Source organism: Lepidochelys kempii, chromosome 4 (genome assembly GCF_965140285.1).
Source record: "Lepidochelys kempii isolate rLepKem1 chromosome 4, rLepKem1.hap1, whole genome shotgun sequence".
Taxonomy (NCBI): Eukaryota; Metazoa; Chordata; order Testudines; family Cheloniidae; genus Lepidochelys; species Lepidochelys kempii.
In genome coordinates, this window is record NC_136383.1 from 61,887,860 (window position 1) to 61,911,663 (window position 23,804).

At 42.9% G+C, this 23,804-nt stretch overlaps 1 long non-coding RNA gene across 1 annotated transcript in view; it reads right to left on the reverse strand.

The window, feature by feature from the left end:
* LOC140909977 (uncharacterized) overlaps nt 1–23,804 on the reverse strand; it is a 175,361-nt gene that overhangs the window by 104,431 nt on the left and 47,126 nt on the right. The window lies entirely within an intron of this gene.

Below are 23,804 nucleotides of genomic sequence, written 5' to 3' on the forward strand. Positions count from 1 at the left end.
ATTCAGCACTGATCGGTTACTACATCTGTCACCTTTTGAGACATAGATTTAACTAATTTGTGCATATATGCTGCCTGCTTTAACCTGTAAATAACTCATTTTTTCCTAGTTAATAAATCCTTACTTAGTTTACTATAAGATTGGCTACCAACATTGTCTTTGGTGTGAGATCTAAGGTACAAACTGATCTGGGGTAAGTGACTGGTCTCTTGGGACTGGGAGCAACCTGAATATTTTGTGATTTTTGGTGTAAGTGATCATTTATCACTAAGTCTAGCTGGCCTGGGTGGCAAGATAGACTGGAGAGCCTAAGTGAACTGTCTATGGTTGCACGGAAAGACTGTTACAGTAGTCCAGGAGTTCACAGTCGTTACTGGGCTGGGGAAATCTAATTATAGAACATACCACCACCATGCATTTGTCAGTCTGCCCTGAGGTAGGCATGCGCAGTCATGAGCCATTTCAGACAGTGTAACAGTTATCACTGCCTTTTCACTTTCCTTTCGATTCCTGTGCTTTCAGCTCCCCTTTTCTTTTCCTGATCTCCCATCCTTTGTGCTGCTCTTTCCTTGGTGTCCCTTGCCTTTTTTTCAGCAACAAATTTAGGAATTTAGCAGCTTAACATCCTTCACTGCAGCATGCTAAAATGACATTAAGTGAGAGAATATTGAAAGATCAATGAGCTATAGCAAATGGGATGCACATTTGACACACTGGTTCAAGAGGTAGTCCAACTCCACTAGCCAAATTCAAGCACAGTCTTTACCAAACCAAATGTGTATCAAGATTGTAAGATGTGTGAAACATCTCCTAGACTATGTATTTTCAAAATTAAATTTCTCAAAGCATTCTGGAGTCCAATAATAACTGTTCTATACTCTCAAAACAAAATGAGGTGGGAAAGGCTTTCTTTAAAGGAAGAAAATGATCAGAAGTGGTGTCTTATTTTTACTTATGCCTGGCTTTTAAGATACCCATAATTGATGTCCAAGTTCCCATTTGTAGCTGATCATTATCATTATCACATTCTCAAGCATTTGTGACAGCACTAATCTCCCTGGTAGGACTGGATATCCCATAGCAATTACACTGAATAAAATCCAATTGCAAGAGAAGAAAAATGGTTCAGATGTTGGTGAGTATGTTGTAAAGTTACAGCAAATTGAAATGCCATTTAGAATTTTTTCAGGATTTCTCCTACTTAGGCCAGCACAGTCATTCAGCTTGTTCTCATTACCTCCTTTGATGCTCAAATTTGATAGTTTACCACTGTGCATATCACCACAACTGGCAACACTTTGCAGTTGTTTTTATTGAGGAATCATTTACAAATATTTTACAACATTTCATAAGAAAATAAAATAATTTGTGAAAGCTAAAAGGGACACAGCAGGAGCTCTGTCTCCAATCTCACTTTTGCAATTCAATCTCCGAGCACGGAAAAGCAAAACTGTCAAAATTATAAAACTATTAGGTTTCTGTGTCACTGAGTTCAGTTATTACTGTTACTGCAAATGTACTATGCTCCAGTGGCAATTCATTGGTAGCAAACAATGAGACAAGAGCTCAACTTTGATTAATATTCATGACCAGCCCACATTTCATATGTTGATTAAGCACACTGCTAAGTCTTAGAAGAGGATATTAAACCAGGAGATATTGGAACTGTCATATAATATATGGGATGGAGCAAGCAAAGTAAATAAAACTGGAGCTACCTTGAACTACAGCGAAGCTCAGCCGCATCACGTACATGTAATGCAGAATTCCTTGGCACAACGAACGTACATCAACCTGTCTGCTCCTACATACTATGAAACAGATAGTTTCTCTAGTGGCACTGAGCATGGTTCAGCCATAAGCACATTGGTACCCCAGGCCAAGATGGTATTCAATGCCCCTTTCTGCCCGATTACTTTACCCACTGTTGTGAGGGGATGCTATAGTTGCACTACAATTACAAATTTTCTACACATATACATGCATACGTTCATAACCATATTCTATATCCATATCTCCTACTGATCATTAAGTTTATAACATTACAAGCTTTCGTAAGAGACCTTACTTGACATAGTTATACTATTACTACTACGACAACAAAAACATTGTATACAACTAGTTGATTCAATTGCTTATTCTCTAGGGTTCAGACCCTGTTCTCCCCTGGGGGTGTCTGGACGATGACTATCACACCCAGTATCAGTACTGGTGGAGGAGGTGGACAGGTCCTGTGAAGGAAAGGGTTTTCCATGTAACATTTCAAAGAGATACATGAAACATCAGATGAATCTTCAGAGAGAGAGAGAGAGAAAGAGAGAGAGCGAGCGAGCGAGCGAGCGGTGTTGCTGAAATTCAGAAATGACTGGATTGACCTTAAGCGGCCCAAGGAACCGAAAGTCCAACTGGTAAGCCAGTCTGTCTGTGCAGAGATGCTCCCTGGAAAACCTTACCTTTTGCCCCACTGAATAGGTGTGGCCTTGCTGTTGAGGCTGGTCCATATGCTCTTGTTTTTTCCATGTGATGCTTATCTTCCTTCTGTGACTGATGAATCGTCTCCACTAGGTCTGAGGTGGCTAGTTTGGGAGACAATGCCGGTAATTGCAGGTGGACTCAGAAGTGGTACTCAGTTGGTAAAAAAGGTGCTTTGACCCATACACACACATGCACTGACACCAACTTTGTTCTTTCCCCAAGGGGGGCTCGGCCCCTTTTTCCTCTCTTCATTCTTATAACGGATTGTCTACACAGTTGGTGAGACACATGAGGGCATCCAGACTCACAGGCACCTACAAATTTCTTCTCACGGGCCCCATCGGAACCGGTACAGCTGTGCTGCCTCATTCCCATTTGAATCAGCCACAAGGTGGCAGAACTGTGCTGCACAGGAGGCTAGGAGTGCTCTGCCCCTGTCAGAACTTGGTTTAGGCAGCCTCTGTAGGACTGAGACTGCATCATGAACAGGAGGCAGCATTGGTTTATAAAACCCTAGAATCACCTGCAATCATCATCAAACCGTTCCAGCAGATGTATTGGAGAACAGAGGTGTGTCTCGACTGCAGCATTTTTGGCAAGCAATTGTCTGATTTGCTCGTGCAACAACTGGCTCCCCAAGGTTAGCTGGATGACCTGGGCCTGCAGGGCTTGGTTGTACTCCTAAAAGTGGGCAGCCCACTCAAGTGTGTCCAATGCTCCCAAAAGGCTAGACAGCTCCATTCTGCCAGCATCGGGCTCACTCCTGTGGCCTAAGTGGTCCATGCAAGCTGCAATGACTGGGATGTGAGCGTTATATCCTAGTGGTTGGAGTGGGAGTTGGGAGCAGGGCCAGATCAGATACCAGGTCAGAGTAGGAGACAGACCAGAAGGCAAAGCAAGAGAGTCAGGAAGCAGGCAGGGTCAGGTTACCAGGTGGTCAGAGTCAGGCAGTAGGAGCAAGGAACTGCAAGGGAATCTGTCCTAAGCAGGGGAAACCCAGTTGCAAGACAACTTCCTGTTCCTGTGCTCAGTTGTAATACAAGCAGGGAACCAATCAAGACCCCCAGCATTCTGCCAGTCAGATCCCAGGATGAGTCTTCTGTCAGAGTTCAGCTTCTAGCTCTAGCAACTGTTGGCAACTCAGAATTTAATGGCTCCAGAAAGTACTCTGGACCAGGGTTTGAGATCCATAGTCCCTGAAACCACCTTAGTGTCCAGTTTACATATGAAAAGTTAAGATTTTTATAAAGCAATTAAATAGGGGGGGGAAAACACCTCTGCCCTGCCTTAACCTCTGTTCTTATTTCCTACCATCTTCACAAATGAACAGGTCTCACTTGTCCCTTCTTTATCTTTTTCTCTTGAGCCTCTTTTGACATTATGCCTTTTTCTATACTACTCCGAGCCCTGGGACTCCCTCCCTCCCTCCCTCCCAGTGTGACATGAACCTATTCTCTTCCCCCACCCCCACCCCGTCAAAGTAATGCTACAAAATCCACTTCATACTAGACAACATTTCACCGCCCTGCTAATCCCCATCACTAAAATGCTGTCACTTACCAATTATGTTGGTTTCATTTCTCCTTATCGCCTTGGAAACAGAGCTTTGCCTCCACAATACCTTTATCTAACAAGAGGCTGAAGGTTCCAAAGATCTGATGTCACTTCTGTACCTAGGTCAACGTATCTCACTTTTTACTATTCATTAGGCTATTGAATCAGTCTGGATATATTAGCATGAAATATTACTTGATTTTTAGTAGGAAAGCAATGTCTTTATCAAAATGAAAGGTTTTTTTCCCCAGACATGCGTGAGCTGAAATGACAGTAGAACACATTGTTGTGGGATGTTCTTAAATCGTAGCAGAGAACAGTAACAGCCTCATACAATAATAAAAAGTCAACATATCTAGGATTAAAAACCACTTAGTAATAATTCCATTTATTCACTCTGTACTCCCTGTTCATCAAGTGGTACAAGATTACAACTCTTACAGTCTGAGTCCACAGACAGGACACTAATATCGGAACAGGGAAAAAGCCCCTCCCTTGAAAAGGGCATCAATTCCCAACAATTTTGCTGGCACATGGTCCAAATGCTACCACCAATGCTGAGTAGTGATGAGCCCCACTGGAGTCGAGAGAATATCTTTTAAACATATATTTTAGTTTCCTTTTAATGGTCACCAGAGTAACCACAATACAGGAAGTATATTGCATTCTTCAAAAGAAATCCAGAAGGAAACTAGAAATTAACACACAAGCAGTGATTCAAAGAGGTTGCATCTCTTATCTTTTGCCTACAGTTACTATTTCACTTTTAAAGGAACATTTTAAGTTCATTTCTGTAAAACTAGCAACTTTGGGGGGGGGGGTGGGTGATGGTCATAACCCCCATAACACTCCTTTCAAGATCCATGGATCCTATACATGCCTATTACACCATCCAGTGCGCTAAATGCACCAATAGCAACTATGTGGGTGAAACCAGACAATCTCTATGCTCTGGAATGAGCTCACACAAGAAAATGATAAGACAAAAAACACCACATCATCTGTGGGTGAACACTTTTCACAAAGCAATCACTCTGCATTTGACCTATCAGTCCTCATCCTCAAAGAAAATCTGTACACATCTTCAAAAGACAAACCTGGGAGCTTAAATTCATAACTATGCTAGACACTAAAAGCCATGGACTGACCAGAGATGCCAGATTTATGGCTTATTACAACAATCTATAATCCACTAAACCCCCCCATCCCAACCCCACCCCCAGATTTTTCTCATCTTCCCCTCATATGATTGGAGATATGGGCCATTTCACCTTGAATGGTCTCTTGAAATGTGTTAACCACTTACGCTAAACAATCTGTTGCACCTTATTATTTAGCTGTGACATGAAGTACATTTCCCAGACCTGAAGAAGAGTTCTGTGTAGCTCGAAAGCTTGTCTCTCTCACTGACAGAAGTTGGTCCAATAAAAGATATTAGCTCACCCACCTTGTCTCTCTAATATCCTGGGACCATCATGGCTATGACACTGCATACAATCTGAGAAATGTCAGTTCTACAGTAGGTTTAGATTTAAAGCAAATCTAAGTAGAAATTCTGATTATTTTTACAGTTTATTAGAAATACCTGTTTTAATAAGACAATATCCAGAACATGGACACACTGTCGCCTGTTGTAAAGGTTATGCAAGAGCAGAAAAAACAAGAGAGTTTTCAGACACTGCAGTGTCCTGCTCAGCAGAGACGACTCAAGATTTGATAGTAATGAATATACAGTAAAGGGTCTTTACTCAGTCTGCTGGTTTCAGACAGACTGTAGTTCTTCATGTTTCAGAGTAGCAGCCGTGTTAGTCTGTATCCGCAAAAAGAACAGGAGTACTTGTGGCACATTAGAGACTAACCAATTTATTAGAGCATAAGCTTTCGTGAGCTACAGCTCACTTCATTGGATGCATAGAATGGAACATATAGTAAGATATATATACATATAGATAAGTTGGAAAAAGAAAAGGAGTACTTGTGGCGCCTTAGAGACTAACCTTAGTACGCCTTTTCTTTTTGCGAATACAGACTAACACGGCTGTTACTCTGAAATAAGTTGGAAAGTTACAATACAAACTGTGAGAAGCTAATTAGTTAAGATGAGCAATTATCAGCAGGAGAAAAAAAAACATTTTTGTAGTGATAATCAAGATGGCCCATTTAGACAGTTGACAAGAAGGTGAAAGGATACTTAACATGGGGAAATAGATTCCATATGTGTAATGACCCCGCCACTCCCAGTCTCTATTCAAACCCAAGTTAATGGTATCAAGCTCAGCAGTTCTTGTTGGAGTCTGTTTTTGAAGCTTTTCTGTTGCAAAATTGCCACCACAGCCTATTCTGCCAACTATCACCATATGGGGTCTTTCTACCTTCACCCCCACTCTGCCTTCTCCCCTGCAAACTTCAAAGAAGAAGAAGCAGCAGCAGCCTGTATCTTCTGATCTAAAAAGTAAAGAAAAAAGACAGAAGGAGGTTTTGTGTTTCAATAGAATTTACTGCCTTGGGGCAGGGAGGACAAAAGTGGCTTTAAGCTACTCTTACACCTTTCCAGCTCCAGCACAACAAGTTCAGAAGGCCATTATAGTTACTGCTTCCACCTTGAATTTCCTAGGAGGTGGCAGTGCTAGAATGCCTGTAGCTCTCTGGGCCCACCTCTGACATGCCCCCTCCCACCCACCCCTGCAAGAACCAGGACTTGAAAGGAGGGAGATCCATGTTGGGCTACTTAAGTGACCTTACACAATGCCTGTGTCAGGGAAAACCCCCACTGAGTGTTTTTACAGCTCCTATATGTGGGCTGTAGCAAGGTGACAATCTCGCCCACAGTGTGCAGTTTACCCTACTGTAATTAGATTGGAAATCTCTGAAGTGTAAGTAGATGGCTTGATTCTGAAAAGAACTGGCGAGATCAGAATCAGGTACAGAGTTTGTTACTGTAGATATAACTGTTTCTATATGTACTCCCTGTCTGTCAGGGGGACTCTGTTTTTACACTGTGGATAACCAAAAATGGAACAATAAAATCAACCAAAACCTGAAGATGAGATTTGGCCTAACCTAATCATTAGCTATGGCTAATGAACTAGTCTGGCTTGGAACAATGATTGTAGAGCATTAGTAGCGTGAATGAACAAAGTGTGTGTAGGAGTAGGAAAAAAACAGCATTATTTAAGCCAGCCCACCAATTGAAATACTGTTACTATTAAAAGCAGATTAATTATTCCTATTCTTTAATATATTATTTATATGCCAAATGTTCTAGGAAAGCCCAATTACTTGGCAGGGTGAGGCGTTTTACCCCTTTTTGGAAGCACTGCCAGTCTCAAGAAAATGAAGTGAAATCAGATTCTGTATTCTCAAGATAAAACAGATCTGTCCAGCATGTGCAGCATACAGACAACAGATCAATATGCTTTCAGATTCAGAGCTGGCAACACTTAATGGCTGGTAGAAGATAATATCAATGCTTTGAAGCTATTCTATGGGAGTGAGAAGGAGTCCCTGTCAAGTCTCTATTTTAGAATAAAATTCCCTACCTTTTGAGAAATACCAGCAATCAGATAAGTCCTCAGATATAATCTTTTATTAGCCCCAGAATCCAAATACCTTAAATACATTTGTCAGGCTATTCTTTCAGAAATAACCAGAGAGAATGAAATGGATTGCTAATGAGCTATAGACCTACATTTCTTTTAAATGATCTTAATAAGCCAAGTATTTTAAAAGCACAAATTATAAAATTCTGTAGATAACAAGAAGAGATAGTGGGTAACATTTTCTAAAGGAGCGTAAGTCACTTGGTTGCTAAACCTTAAGGGCACAATTTTAAAGTTATTTAGGACCGAAAGATGCAGTGAGGCAACTGGTGGAATTTTCAAAAGGCCCTGAAGTTGATGGGAGGAAGGGACCTATGTACTTTTGAAAAGCCAACCTGGTACCGATCTATAACTTTTAAAATCTAGCACTACTCACACTGAAAGTCATGTCAATGGTTTTTGGGACATGTCTACACAACAAACGGCACAGCTACAGCACTAAAGCTGTAGCACCATAGTGTAGACATGTCCTGCATAGGACATTTGCGTAGCCTGTTGTAAAATTAGCCAAATATTTAGAGGAGTTGGTGTACCCCTAGGGGTATGTGTACCCCTAGTTGAGAACCACTTTAGCGCACTGGCTCGAGTAGAGCTAGAATGAGTCTGTATACACTCCCACCTGCATTTTACTCATTATATTAGACACAACTTTCGGACCTATACTATTGGAGTGCAAAGCAGCCCTTCTTTTCCTTTCACTATAGTGAGGAACTATACTGTGGCCCTCTACCCTCTGGCTTAGGAAGAATAAATGGGACTCTCTTTAAAGCCTCTTACTGCTGTTTGTTAGACATAGATGTTTTTCCTCAAGCAATACAAGGAATACCCTACCTTCCTGGAGGAAAGGGTCTAGGCCTCAAATATTTCCATGCAAAGCACTTCCACTAGGTCTCCATAAATAATGCTCTATACATGAAGTGCAAATACTTAAACACCTCCAACATGACCAAATCATTAATGATGTTTGTCGTTATTGGTCTTTCATTTATATTTTGATGTTTTTCCTGTCTTGCAGATTTAAAGCTGGTCGTTTTATTAGCTTTTTTTGACATTCAGCCTAAAAAGTCTCAAGTGCCTTTTGCCATTGATTTCTTTTGAAATATATCTAAAATGATTTACAACAGTGTTACTCAAAGTGTACGACTGATCTCCCTGGGACGGCTCCAGCTTGCAGGAAAACCATAAAAGCCCAATCCTGCTTCCATCAAAATCAATAGGAATTTTGCTGTTGGTTTTAATAGGAGGAGGAACAGGCCATAGGCAAGACAAGCTCCACACACACACACTAACTTATAAGGAATATAAGCAGCATGTATGTCCAGGGTTTTGATGTAAAAAATTCAAATGCATTCTTCATATGGACGGTCTGATATCTAAGAAATGAAATAAACATTGCTGCATTTATTTCCATATTTACCATTCCAAATACATGCACATCTATCCAGAGCCCTGCAGTTAAGAATGTAGTGGAGTCACAGACACTACATGTCCATGCACTAACCTGCTTTACAGAAGTTTTAAACATTGGTTTACAAAGAATACATCTTTCAGCTGCTCCTGCTGCATTGTATTATTTGAAGCACCCAATGTGAAAAACTTCATAACTTAAACATAATTTTACCAAGACATTTACCTTAAACTTAACAAGCAGAAAACATTTCAATCCAAAGTGTAATATGTTTAAGTGCCTGAAGTCAGGGCATGAAAGAAACTGCTAGTTCAACTGTAACTATTACACTGATGTAATTAGAATATCTTATAGTACATGCAAGGTGTTTTGAAAGGCACTTTGATTCCATATAAAATGAAAGTGATTCTTGTGACTTGTTTCCCTCAGTTTTGAACAGTTTGCCAGCTGTTTAATTCTAACATTCTGTATTGCATTTAAAATGGATCCAATTAGGGTAGATTATTAAAATTTTTATATTCACAAAACAAAGCAACTTGTTATAGAAAAGGACGTTATTAAATATGTAGCAGTTTCTTCATTGTTTAAAATCAACTTGTTTTTATAAGAAACAGGAAAGATATGCAAAAAGAAAAGGAGTACTTGTGGCACCTTAGAGACTAACCAATTTATTTGAGCATAAGCTTTCGTGAGCTACAGCTCACTTCATCGGATGCATACCGTGGAAAGTGTAGAAGATCTTATTATATACACACAAAGCATGAAAAAATACCTCCTCCCACCCCACTCTCGATATGGATACAGACAGCAAGATTCTTTCTACAAGAGACAAAATACTATTGCTAATGCAAAATCATATGAAAAAAGTGGGTGTATATAATAAATATATAGATATAGTAACCATAAAAGAAGAAAGTGAAAATGCTTAAATGGAAGCATTGAGAGTGAAGGTTTCTTATAAATCTATAATATAATAAGGTTATTTTGTGATCTCCTTTTGGAATTTGTATTACAGACTGACAATTTCCTGAACAAACCTTAAGGAATGAAGATAAAGGTTATTGAATTAAGTTAAACCTTACTGAATTAGCGTTGATACCTTTGGTGTCCATTGTATTAAATGTGCAATTGTGTATGTGTTATTATATGTATTTTCATGGGACGACTAAATCAGAGAGCAGCAGGGCGTGATTAGGTGATTGTGGCATCTCCAGAGAAGCCAGCCCCCTGGAAAGGTATGCATATACTGGTTCCAGTGGGATTCTCAAAGGATCACTGACAAAAAACAAACAAGCAAGCAAGCAAACAAAAAAAGAGTTTTGGCATAAATAGCTTTGTTTTAAATTGGCTCAAGGCCTTATCCTGAACTAGCAAATGGACAGGAGCCTTGGGCCATGGAGGGTCCCAATCCTTAGAGAAAGGTTGGAAGGACTGGGCCTTCTGAGGTCTCATAAGACTGCATGCTTGTTCGGAGCTGAACCTGTGATGAGTTTGTAGCCATAAGGACTTCCCCTTGGGTGGGGCATTGAAGAACTGCTCCTGCCAGAATCCATGTTAGGGTTGGGGTGGTATCTAGTAAATTGTCTAGGTTCTTTTAATGTTTTTAATATGTTTCTCTGTAATGCTTTTTTACTTTAAGAATAAAGCAGGCTTGCATAGGAAGTGCTGTTTGGTACTGTATAACTAGCAATTACACCCGTTCACCAGCTCTGAAGAGAAAGTAAGCAGGTGGCCTTGGGCAGCCTGTCTGTGCTGGGAATTAAACTGAAGACAGGAAACGGTACAGCCTGGAAAATCAGAAGGGAGAGAAATGCAAGTATCCACCCAGAAAGGCAATGGCTGGGCAACTGGAAGCCTGACAGTGGGTATTCTTGGTGGATACTAAAGGGAAACACAGGTGCAGTTGCCCTGAACTGGGACAAACAGAACAAATGAAATCCTGTGGTTTTAGAATTCTGACGTGTCTGCTACAGTTGGCATTGGCAGGATGCTGAGCAGACCAGCCATTTGCCCTTTACTGGACTCTAAGCTTCCTTCAGAACAAAAAATGAATAATCAAGAAGCTGCTGCTCCAGCTACCAGGATAACATGCCACCTTAATCAAATCTTGTTTCAAGGGCTCAATCTTGCAAACACTTATGCCCATGAGTAACTTTACTCAAATATGTAGTCTCATATGCATCTTTGCATGATTGAGCCCTTGGTCTTTGCAAATAAGCTTTTCTTTTTTTTTTAAAGGAGAAAAGATTTTTGTTTTAATCCTGCCTTTTAAAAGGTACAGTTTGAAAAACACAAATAGATGGCATAAGACTAGGAAGTTAAGAACATAAAAATACAGGAAGTAAGTTCTCGCACCAGAAGGGGGAAAAACAAGGTAATTGGCAGGATACTGAAACATTTATTGTTATTTATTTATTATACAGCAGCACCTAGTGACCCAAAACAGAATCAGGGTCACTTTGTGATGAGCTGTGCAAAAATAGAGGATGAGGACAAAAGCTTATGCACCAAAGAATCTACAGTTACCAGCCACAAACACTTACCTACATGCTTAATTTCAAGCAAAAAAACATTGACCTCAACCTAATTAACCTAACCTAGTTTCTCAGCCTCATATTACACCATTTATCAAAATCAGTTTTGTAACCTGTAGTTTCTGGCCTAAATATCACCAGGTTCCTTTTCTTATTCTGTTTCTAGAATATTAATCAGAACTAAATTAATTTAACAGTAATACAGATATCACACTATCTCCCTATCATAATAGCACTATAATAGTGCATTAATTAATGATGGATTATAGTGGAATCTGATCACATCTCTAGTCTTGTATAAGTGACATCTCTTTTACCTTTGATGAAGATGTTGATAGTGATAATTAATGTTGTGCCTCAGAGAAAGAAATATTTTTCTACTGCAGACTGTACTGTATTATGACAGCACTTTGTATTTTAAAAAAGAAATCAAGAAGATCTGTGTAATCTCAAAAGCTTGTTTGCTTCACTGACAGAAATTGGTCTAATAAAAGATTTTACTTCACCCACCCTGTCTCTCAAAGATCATCCAAAGAAATCGTATAGCCTTCATTCCACAGCAAGATTTGAGTGACAGTGCAAGATCTTGAGGATTATCATGGTGTCAAGCTTTCTTCCTGCTTGAAGTGCAGACAACTAACATCTGTATTGCTCAGCAGTATCCTTTGCTGCAAAGTCTCCAGTTGTTTCTATCTCAATCAAATGCATTTGTCACTAGATATTGTGAAAAGAAGTTCAATAATCATGCTGTAGACGCGTCCTAGAATGAATGGGTCAAAGTGCTTCTAGGTTACTCGAGAGAGAAAGACTACAGCAGTAATTACAAGTAGAGGTGGATGGGGATTCAAGCATAAAAGACCTGTAAACTTTTCTGAAGTTTAGTCAATTTGTCTACACATAATATAGCATACAGCATATATTTTCACATGCATACACCTCTTAAAATCATCACCCTCAGTTAACCACTCCTTAACTGACTATATTTCGTATGTTATTCTGTCTCAGTAATGTTGCTGCTCTTGTTTAGGAAATTAGTTTAAATAATTATTTTCCTCCTTCTCTCCTTGTTTTTTGTTAATTTGATAAGTGCTTTCAGCTATGAACATTTCAATCCCTCTTCACCTAGACCTGAGGCACACTTTAAAAATTGAAGTATATTTAACCATGACAACTACTTTGAAGTCACACTGAAGGTACAGAATAAACAGAAAAATTACATTGTGTACATAATACAATATTATTGTGAGTCCTAATAAGGATTCATTTTAGCTGTGCTCCTTCTCTGTCTTTTATGCTACATTGCCAGTCTTTCTCCAGGATGTAGGAGTACACTTTACATATATTACTACTGCTTATTGTTATTGCAGCTTTTTGCCAGGACTAGGTTGCCATAATTTGTTGCAGCATTTCATTTTCTCTACTTGATGATGGTTAGAGTATGCATAATTTTGTTGTGAGCAAAGGAAGTTTTAGGCTGAATGTTGAGGGGGCAAGGGGTGGAAATTTCTTATGATTAAGTCTGTTAAGCCTCCCCGGGAGCAAAGAAAACTCCATCACTTGAGTCATTTAACATTAAAATGAAGAGAGTATTCAAGAATATACTGTAGAGAGCAATTCTGCATTGGCAGTTTGGCAGCATCCAAAAGGCAGTATGAAAATAAACCAGGATGCACAAAAGAATTTGCTCACATTCTTTGTGTGACTGCATCTCACCTTCTATTCTGTGTCCTAAAACTTAGCACCTCTTTCTTTTCTCTCTCAAGATAAAATGATAGAAACACTTACGTCAAAGGCTGGGAGACGGGTATTATCGTACAGACAGCAATTGGGGAGCGCAACTTGTTTTACATTTTTCCAATCACACTAAATCACCAAGTAAACCTCATGGAGCTGGTCTGCTGCCTGGGTCTGTGAAAAGTGGGAACAAGCTGCTGGGAATGGAAGAAGAGGTAAGCTGGATCAGCTCATTAGGTGGGATATGGCAAAATGCTTCTCCTTTTATTAGCTCGGATTTATTTTCTTGTATGGCAAGGCAAGGCATTTTAAAAATAAGCCGAATACATTTGTACCAAAACCTCTCACTGTGAATTCAGTACAATGTTTGTAAAGGTTTGGGGGGGTTACTGACAATCACTGAAGAGAAGAGATAGCCCTTTAAAAGAAGATGCACATCCTTCTGGCCTCAGCCCTTCCTAATTGAGGGATGTGCAACTCAGCCCTGCAATGAGATCCACGAGCCTGCAGATAGCCCAACTGAAACAAACCAAACCACCAGGCTTGGGGTCTCATTGCTGGATTGGAGAATTTGTGGGGCTACAGCCAGTAATAACTATTTTTAAAGTACCAAGAGTGTGCTAGGCACTATAGGGATTAGACACTAGTAGAAACCCTGCAACAAATATAAGAGTTGAAGTATCCTGGGGTAGTATCTTGGGGCCCTATCCAGCTCCTGAAGCTTGTCAATAAGATTCATCGTATTTATGTATATAGTGAATTTATCTTCAGAACTCACAGGTCTGAGTCCAATGGATAAACAGCCTGGACTAATCAACTTTCTGGAATCTCAAAGCAAAAGCCCTGTAGCCTACAACTATAAAAATTGAGACCAAAGAGAAAGACCTGGCCAGTCACTCCAACATCTAGTCAGCAGAGATCCTAAATAAGGAGATGTGAATTATGTAATATTCTAATATAATTTAAGATGATGATTTATGGATACAAGAACAAAAACATTAAAATGCAGTTCCACTCTAGAAAGTGACTATCAGTGGCACCAGATGCCCTTGCTGCTGTGTATCGAGAGCCATATATGCTCAATTCAGTGTAAAGTTTTATACTGCCTGCTACCCTTGCAAAATCAACACAGCTAAGACTGAATGAGCTGCAAATTCCATTCCATCTCCTACATTAAGAGAATTTTGCAGTTGGTTTAATCACACCTTTGCCAAACCCACTGAAAGCAACAGAGCTCCACAGGTCTAACAAAAGGGTATCATTTGCCTTGTAGAGCTTTTTATTACTGGTGTTAATGTGCAAGATGGAAAGAACCCAGACTGGTTCTTGGAGTCCAGGCTGAATTTGCTGAGCTGCATTATTTGCAGGAGGAGGGGGGGAAAGATCTGTACTTGTAAATTGAATACACATTGGTATACTGAGAAATAAACATGCAGCCTGTGATGCCTTGGGGATTCCCCCAGACCAGTAAAGTGTTCAGTAATTGCCTGCCCTATAACCCTGGGTGCCTCTGTGCTATGCAACTTTGGATCAGAGCCCTGACAGAGCCCAGAAGCATGCTCACAACACAGTGATCTCACCTTGGCTTCCACCAGTCCAATTACTCCTTGCAGGGTGATTCCCCACAACCCTTCCAGTCCTGAGTTTCCCCCAGACCATATCCCCTGCAGCATCCTGATCCTCTGACTGGACATTGACAAAGGTAACATCAAGTTCACTGTCTCCAAAAAGCCAGTACACACAACAGCTTGTTGTCTTGTATTAAGGGGGAGTGTATAACCCCACCTGAGCTATCTCAGTATTGCACAGTACAACAAAGAACATAGAATTAAGTGATTTTTAAGCCCAAGTGAGAGAGATATGAAAGGGTTGCAAACAAAAAAATTACATGCTTTCTAGTGTCTAAAACTTAATTATAGCAAGATATGGTTTTGCCTAACACAATGTCTTACTCTTGCCAAGTTGTTAGCATTCTCCAGCATGACTGGCTGTCCTGCCAGGATCCAGACCTTACAAAAATCAAAGTGTTGGTTTCTTTATTCCCCCTGGAGATGGATGCCAAAATGGCTTTTTGATTCTGTTTTTATTACCCAAAACTCACTTGGTCTCCCGAGTCATCACCAGGAGATGACAGAGCTAACTTCCTGGCATAGCTCTAGGAATGACTTTGGGGAAGTTCTATAGCCTGTGTTATACAGGAGGTCAGACCAGACAATCCCAATGTTCTCTTCTGGCCTTAGAATCTATGCAGATAAATACATATATGTACACACACACTTATGCTGTATGTCCACTGTTAGACAGGAAAAGGAAAGGATGGAGAATTGACAATAAATGATTTGTTTCTAACAACACTTATTATGATTGTATGAGTGCCAGCTGGAACATAGGAGAGCATATATGCTTTACAAAATAAGCAATAGTAACATTTGTCTTTGACAAATCAGACCATGGAGACAAGGGATAAAGTTAAACCATCTATACATGCAACATTCAGGAGTAACCTTGACGAAAGCCTAAAGCCTAAACAGTTTAAAAAGAGGTGCTGAAAATGAGGTTGTGCACTAGATGACAAGCAATGGGCTGAAGGATGCAGAATTAAAGGGGGAGAAGGTACACAGCCAAATTCTTGGATGCAAAAATGGCAACCCCCTGGGAAGAGGAAAAATGAATCACATGACTTCTTGGAGGAGGTTATTCTAGAAGTTCTTATTTGCTTCAGTTTTAATTAGGCGCAGGGCCAGACTTGGGCAGGGGTTTTAGTGACTGCAGCTCAGGGCCCTGGCTCAAGGGGGGCCCCACAAAAATAAATCACCAACTCCAAACCACTAAAAGTCCCGCGGCGCAGCAGGGCGCTCATGCCATGGCCCCACGCTGCCCCTGGAAGCGGCCGTCGGCTAGCACATCTCTGCGGCCCCTGGTTGGGGGAGAGGGGTAGGTGGCTCCACACACTGCCCCTGCCCCATAGCTCCCATCGGCCGATTCCCGGCCAATGGGAGCTACAGGGGAGGCACTTGTGGGCAGCACATGGAGACATGCTGTCCCCGTCCTCCCCCCAGGGGCCGCAGAGATGTGCTAGCAGCTGGCCACTTCCGGGAGCAGTATGGGGGTATGGCAGGCAGCCTGCCTGAGCCCTGCTGCACTGCTGACCGGGAGCCACCTATGGTACCCCCTCCTCCACCCCAACCCCCAGCCCCAGATCAGAATCCCCCTCCTGCACCCAAACTCCCTCCCAGACCCCGCACCTCCTCCTGTACCCCAATCCCCTGCCCCAGCCCCCTCCTATACCAAACTCCCTCCCAGGAAAAAGACTTGTATACAGGGGCCCCACAAAATCTAATAGCCCTGGGGCTCACAGGAGAGTTAATCAAGCCCTGACTAGGTGAGCTATTTTCTTTTAGATTCACAACTCCATGGCTAATGAGGTTTTATCTCACTTTACTTCCCATCCCCCGGAGATTTGATTACAATATATTTGTTTTTATAATTGTTCTTTGAAGAAGGGAAAAGGGAATTAATGGAAAACAAACAAAAAAGTCTATAAAGAATATAAGAACAACCCTACTGGGTCAGACCAAAGGTCCATCTAGCCCAGTATCCTGTCTTCCAACAGTGGCCAGTGCCAGGTGCCCCAGAGGGAATGAACAGAACAGGTAATCAAGTGATCCATCCCCTGTTGTTCATTCCCAGCTTCTGGCAAACAGAGGCAAAGGACAGCATTCCTGCTCTCTAAGCCTGGTCTACACTAGGAGTTGAGGTCGAATTTAACAGCATTAAATCGATTTAACCCTGCACCCGTCCACACGACAAAGCCCTTTTTTTCGACTTAAAGGGCTCTTAAAATCTATTTCCTTACTCCACCCCCGACAAGGGGATTACTACTGAAATTGGCCTTGCCGGGTCAAATTTGGAGTACTGTGGAAGCAATTAGACAGTATTGGCCTCCGGGAGCTATCCCAGAGTGCTCCATTTTGACTGCTCTGGACAGCACTCTCAACTCAGATGCACTGGCCAGGTAGACAGAAGAAGGCACGCAAACTTTTGAATTTCAATTTCCTGTTTGGCCAGCATGGAAAGCTGCAGGTGACCATGCAGAGCTCATCAGCAGAGGTGACCATGATGGAGTCCCAGAATCGCAAAAGAGTTCCAGCATGTACCGAATGGGAGGTACGGGATCTGATCACTGTATGGGGAGACGAATCTGTGCTATCAGAACTCTGTTCCAGTTTTTGACATGCCAAAACATTTGTCAAAATCTCCCAGGGCATGAAGGACAGAGGCCATAACAGGGATCCGAAGCAGTGCCGCTTGAAACTGAAGGAGCTGAGGCAAAGCTTTTGACACGGTCTCCCACAGTATTCTTATCAGCAAGTTAAGGAAGTATGGGCTGGATGAATGCACTATAAGGTGGGTAGAAAGCTGGCTAGATTGTCGGGCTCAACGGGTAGTGATCAATGGCTCCATGTCTAGTTGGCAGCCGGTATCAAGTGGAGTGCCCCAAGGGTCGGTCCTGGGGCCGGTTTTGTTCAATATCTTCATAAATGATCTGGAGGATGGTGTGGATTGCACTCTCAGCAAATTTGCGGATGATACTAAACTGGGAGGAGTGGTAGATACGCTGGAGGGGAGGGATAGGATACAGAAGGACCTAGACAAATTGGAGGATTGGGCCAAAAGAAATCTGATGAGGTTCAATAAGGATAAGTGCAGAGTCCTGCACTTAGAACGGAAGAATCCCATGCACCGCTACAGACTAGGGACCGAATGGCTAGGCAGCAGTTCTGCAGAAAAGGACCTAGGGGTGACAGTGGACAAGAAGCTGGATATGAGTCAGCAGTGTGCCCTTGTTGCCAAGAAGGCCAATGGCATTTTGGGATGTATAAGTAGGGGCATAGCGAGCAGATCGAGGGACGTGATCGTTCCCCTCTATTCGACATTGGTGAGGCTTCATCTGGAGTACTGTGCCCAGTTTTGGGCCCCACACTACAAGAAGGATGTGGATAAATTGGAGAGAGTCCAGCGAAGGGCAACAAAAATGATTAGGGGTCTAGAACACATGACTTATGAGGAGAGGCTGAGGGAGCTGGGATTGTTAAATCTGCAGAAGAGAAGAATGAGGGGGGATTTGATAGCTGCTTTCAACTACCTGAAAGGGGGTTCCAAAGAGGATGGCTCTAGACTGTTCTCAATGGTAGCAGATGACAGAACGAGGAGTAATGGTCTCAAGTTGCAGTGGGGGAGGTTTAGATTGGATATTAGGAAAAACTTTTTCACTAAGAGGGTGGTGAAACCCTGGAATGCGTTACCTAGGGAGGTGGTAGAATCTCCTTCCTTAGAGGTTTTTAAGGTCAGGCTTGACAAAGCCCTGGCTGGGATGATTTAACTGGGAATTGGTCCTGCTTCGAGCAGGGGGTTGGACTAGATGACCTTCTGGGGTCCCTTCCAACCCTGATATTCTATGATTCTATGATTCTAAGCCTACCAGAAAACCAGAGAGGCAAACGGCCACTCTGGGTCAGAGCCCAAAACAGGCCGCTTCTATGATGAGCTGAATGCCATTTTAGGGGGTTCAGCCACCACTACCCCAGCCGTGTTGTTTGACTCCTTCAATGGAGATGGAGGCAACATGGAAACAGATTTTGGGGATGAGAAAGATGATGATGATGAGGTTGTAGATAGCTCACAGCAAGCAAGCGGAGAAACTGGTTTTTCCGACAGCCAGGAACGGTTTCTCACCCTGGACCTGGAGCCAGTACCCCCCGAACCCACCCAAGGCTAGCTCCTGGACCCGCCAGGCAGAGAAGGGACCTCTGGTGAGTGTACCTTTTAAAATACTATACATGGTTTAAAAGCAAGCATGTTTAATGATTAATTTGCCCTGGCATTCGCGGCTCTCCTGGATGTACTCCCAAAGCCTTTGCAAAAGGTTTCTAGGGAGGGCAGCCTTATTCCATCCACCATGGTAGGACACTTTACCACTCCAGGCCAGCAGCATGTACTCGGGAATCATTGTAGAACAAAGCATTGCAGTGTATGTTTGCTGGCATTCAAACAACATCCGTTCTTTATCTCTCTGTGTTATCCTCAGGAGAGTGATATTATTCATGATCACCTGGTTGAAATAGGGTGCTTTTCTTAAGGGGACATTCAGAGGTGCCCATTCCTGCTGGGCTGTTTGCCTGTAGCTAAACAGAAATGTTCCCCGCTGTTAGCCCCAGGGAGGGGTTAGCCATGCACTGGGGGGAGGCAAAATGTGACCTTGGAACAAAAGCACAGGTGCTATGTATGTAATGTTAACAGCAAGGTTTACCATGAAAGAGTATACCCATTGTTCTATAAAATGTGTCTTTTTAAATACCATTGTCCCTTTTTTTTTTCTCCAACAACTGCATGTGTTTCAAGGATCACAGGATCTTCTCCTTCCCAAAGGCTAGCAAAGATTAGAAGGTGAAAAAAACGCAATCGCGATGAAATGTTCTCTGAGCTCATGCTGTCCTCCCACACTGACAGAGCACAGACGAATGCGTGGAGGCAGAAAATGTCAGAGTCCAGGAAAGCACAAAATGACTGCGAGGAGAGGTAGCGGGCTGAAGAGAGGGCTGAAGCTGAAAGGTGGTGGCAGCGTGATGAGAGGAGGCAGGATTCAATGCTGAAGTTGCTGGAGGATCAAACCAATATGCTCCAGCATATGGTTGAGCTGGAGGAAAGGCAGCAGGAGCACAGACCACCACTACAGTCCCTGTGTAACCAACCGCCCTCCTCCCCAAGTTCCACAACCTCCTCACCCAAACACCCAAGAACATGGTTGGGGGGCCTCCGGCCACTCCACCCCAGAGGATTGCCCAGGCAACAGAAGGCTGGCATTCAATAAGTTTTAAAGTTTTAAACTTTTAAAGTTCTGTGTGGCCTTGTCCTTCCCTCCTCCACCACCCCGCCTGGTGCTTCGCTCTTCCACCACCCCTCCCGGGCTACCTTGGCAGTTATCCCCCTATTTGTGTGATGAATAAATAAAGAATGCATGAATGTGAAGCAACAATGACTTTATTGCCTCTGCAAGCAGTGATCAAGGGGAGAAGGGGAGGGTGGTGAGCTTACAGGGAAGTAGAGTGAACCAAGGGGCGGGGGGTTTCATCAAGGAGAAACAAACAGAACTTTCATACCGTAGCCTGGCCAGTCATGAAACTGGTTTTCAAAGCTTCTCTGATGCGCACCATGCCCTCCTGTGCTCTTCTACCTGCCCTGGTGTCTGGCTGTGCGAAACCAGCAGCCAGGCGATTTGCCTCAACCTCCCACCCCGCCATAAACATCTCCCCCTTACTCTCACAGATATTGTGGAGCGCACAGCAAGCAGTAATAACAGTGGGAATATTGGTTTCGCTGAGGTCTAACCCAGTCAGTAAACTGCACCAGCGCACTTTTAAATGCCCAAATGCACATTCTACCACCATTCTGCACTTGCTCAGCCTGTAGTTGAACAGCTCCTGACTACTGTCCAGGGTGCCTGTGTACGGCTTCATGAGCCATGGCATTAAGGGGTAGGCTGGGTCCCCAAGGATAACTATAGGCATTTTGCAAAAAGAAAAGGATTACTTGTGGCACCTTAGAGACTAACAAATTTATCTGAGCATAAGCTTTCGTGAGCTACAGCTCATTTCATCAGATGCATTTCAACATCCGCAATGGTTATTTTCTGGTCTGGGAATAAAGTCCCTTCCTGCAGCTTTTGAAACAGACCAGAGTTCCTGAAGATGCGAGCATCATGTACCTTTCCCGGCCATCCCACGCTGATGTTGGTGAAACGTCCCTTGTGATCCACCAGTGCTTGCAGCACTACTGAAAAGTACCCCTTGCGGTTCATGTACTCACCGGCTTGGTGCTCCGGTGCCAAGATAGGGATATGGGTTCCGTCTATGGCCACACCCCAGTTAGGGAATCCCATTGCAGCAAAGCCATCCACTATGACCTGCACATTTCCCAAAGTCACTACCCTTGATAGCAGCAGATCTTTGATTGTTTTGGCTACTTGCATCACAGCAGCCCCGCCCCAGTAGATTTGCCCACTCCAAATTGATTCCCGACTGACTTGCTGTCTGGTGTTGCAAGCTTCCACAGGGCTATTGCTACTCACTTCTCAACTGTGAGGGCTGCTCTCATCTTGGTACTCTTGCGCCTCAGGGCAGGGGAAAGCAAGTCACAAAGTTCCATGAAAGTGCCCTTACGCATGCAAAAGTTTTGCAACCACTGGGAATCGTCCCAGACCTGCAACACTATGCGGTCCCACCAGTCTGTGCTTGTTTCCCGAGCCCAGAATCAGCGTTCCACCACATGAACCTGCCTCATTAGCACCATGATGCATACATTGCCAGGGCCCATGCTTTCAGAGAAGTCTGTGTCCATACCCTCATCACTCTAGTCACCGCGCTGATGTCGCCTACTTGCCCGGTTTTGCTTTGCCAGGTTCTGGTGCTGCATATGCTGCTGGATAATGCACATGGTGTTTAATGTGCTCCTAACTGCCAAAGTGATCTGAACGGGCTCCATGCTTACTGTGTTATGGCGTCTGCACAGAAAAAAGGCACAGAACGATTGTCTGCTGTTGCCCTGACGGAGGGAGGGGCGACTGATGACACGGCTTACAGGGTTGGCTTACAGGGAATTAAAATCAACAAAGGGGGTGGCTTTGCGAGAAACAGAATGGCCCCCTCAAGGATAGAACTCAAAACCTCAAGGACACAACTCAAAACTGGGTTTAGCAGGCCGTTGATTTCATGGAGGGAGGGAGGAGAAAATGAATATAAAACAAATCTGGTCTATTTCTTGTTTTGAACCACTTCATCTATCTTTATAGATGCAGCAGACTGTGCAGTACGATCGCTAGCCATCGTCATCTCCTGGGTGCTCGGCAGAAGACGGTGCAGTATGACTCCTGGCCATCATCTTCTGCGGGCTGCTGATTAAAAGACAGTGCACTGCCGGCAGGACTGAATCGCCATGAGACAAAACTTAGAAGGGAAATGACCTGGCTGAGTCACTCCCAAGTTTGCCCAGGTGCCCCTGACCTCATCGAGGTCAGTTAAAAGAGCACCCAGGACTACATCGACGACGGCTACTAGTCATACTGCACTGTCTGCTGCCAAAAGGCAATAAACTGCTGATGTGTAGCAATGCAGTTCCGCGTTTGCCAGCACCTAGGAGACATACGTTGATGGTTAGCTGAGTGGGCTCCATGCTTGCCGTGGTATGGTGTCTGCACAGGTAACTCAAGAAAAAAGGCGCAAAACGATTGTCTGCCCTTGCTTTCACGGAAGGAGGGAAGGAAGGAGGGCCTGATGATATGTACCCAGAACCACCTGCGACAATGTTTTAGCCCCATCAGGCACTGGAATTTCTACCCAGAGTTCAAATGGGTGGCGGAGACTGCGGGAACTGTGGGATAGCTACCCACAGTGCAACGCTCCAGAAGTTGACGGTTGCCTCGGTACTGTGGACACACTCCGCCGACTACATGCACTTAGAGCACTTATGTGGGGACACACACAATCGACTGTATAAAAATGCTTTCTACAAAACCGATGTCTATAAATTCGACCTAATTTCATAGTGTAGACGTACCCTAAGAGGCTGTTGTTCTGGAACTGGCAGGGCTGTCTTGCAGACATCAATATCACAGAGCTTACAGTAAGTATCAGAAATCATGGAAATATTGAATAACTAACAGTTCTCGCAGATTGGTAATGTTCACGAGACAGCGTGTATGAGACAATAAAATGCTTTGGGGACAACAAAATGGCCAGACAGGGCTTTTAATCATATATTATTTATTTACAGTATATGGCACTTATGCTGTGAGAATTAGGACCTTAATCTGTTTTTAGTGTTTTGTATAACACACCAACCCAAATGTGCTGCATTAGATAAAAATCACTAATACCCATATTTTTTTTTCCAATAGTGATCATCCAAATGTCTTGAATTAACTAAACAAATCACTTGGCTCCTAAATAGGCTGATGGTTACCCTAAAATGCCTAAATAGCTACCAAAACAAAACAAACAATAAACCAAAACAAAACAAAAGACCCACCAAGTCTAAGCTCATATAGGTTAGCACAGCCCCTATGAAGGCAATAAAGCTTTGGTAGTTTACACCATCTGAGGATGTGGCCCCAATTTTCCTAAATGTGTCTTGCTTGGTGAAACCACGCACAAAATATCCACAATGCCAACAGTTGTCCCGTGAATTCAGGTCTTCAAAACTTATCTCCGACCCTCACTGGAAAAAGACAGAGGATCAAATGCTCCAAAAGGCCTATCACATTTGTAAGAGGTACAAGGTGCAGAAGCCCTCACCAAGAGTATCTCACTTGACTTTAATGAGCATTGACTCAATCCCTAAATATACTTTTTCCCAGCCCATGCATTCTTAGGGCACCCTGGGCTCAAGGCTGAAAACCAGCTGCATCAACTAATTCACTTTTGCAATCTGGAATTATGTCACATG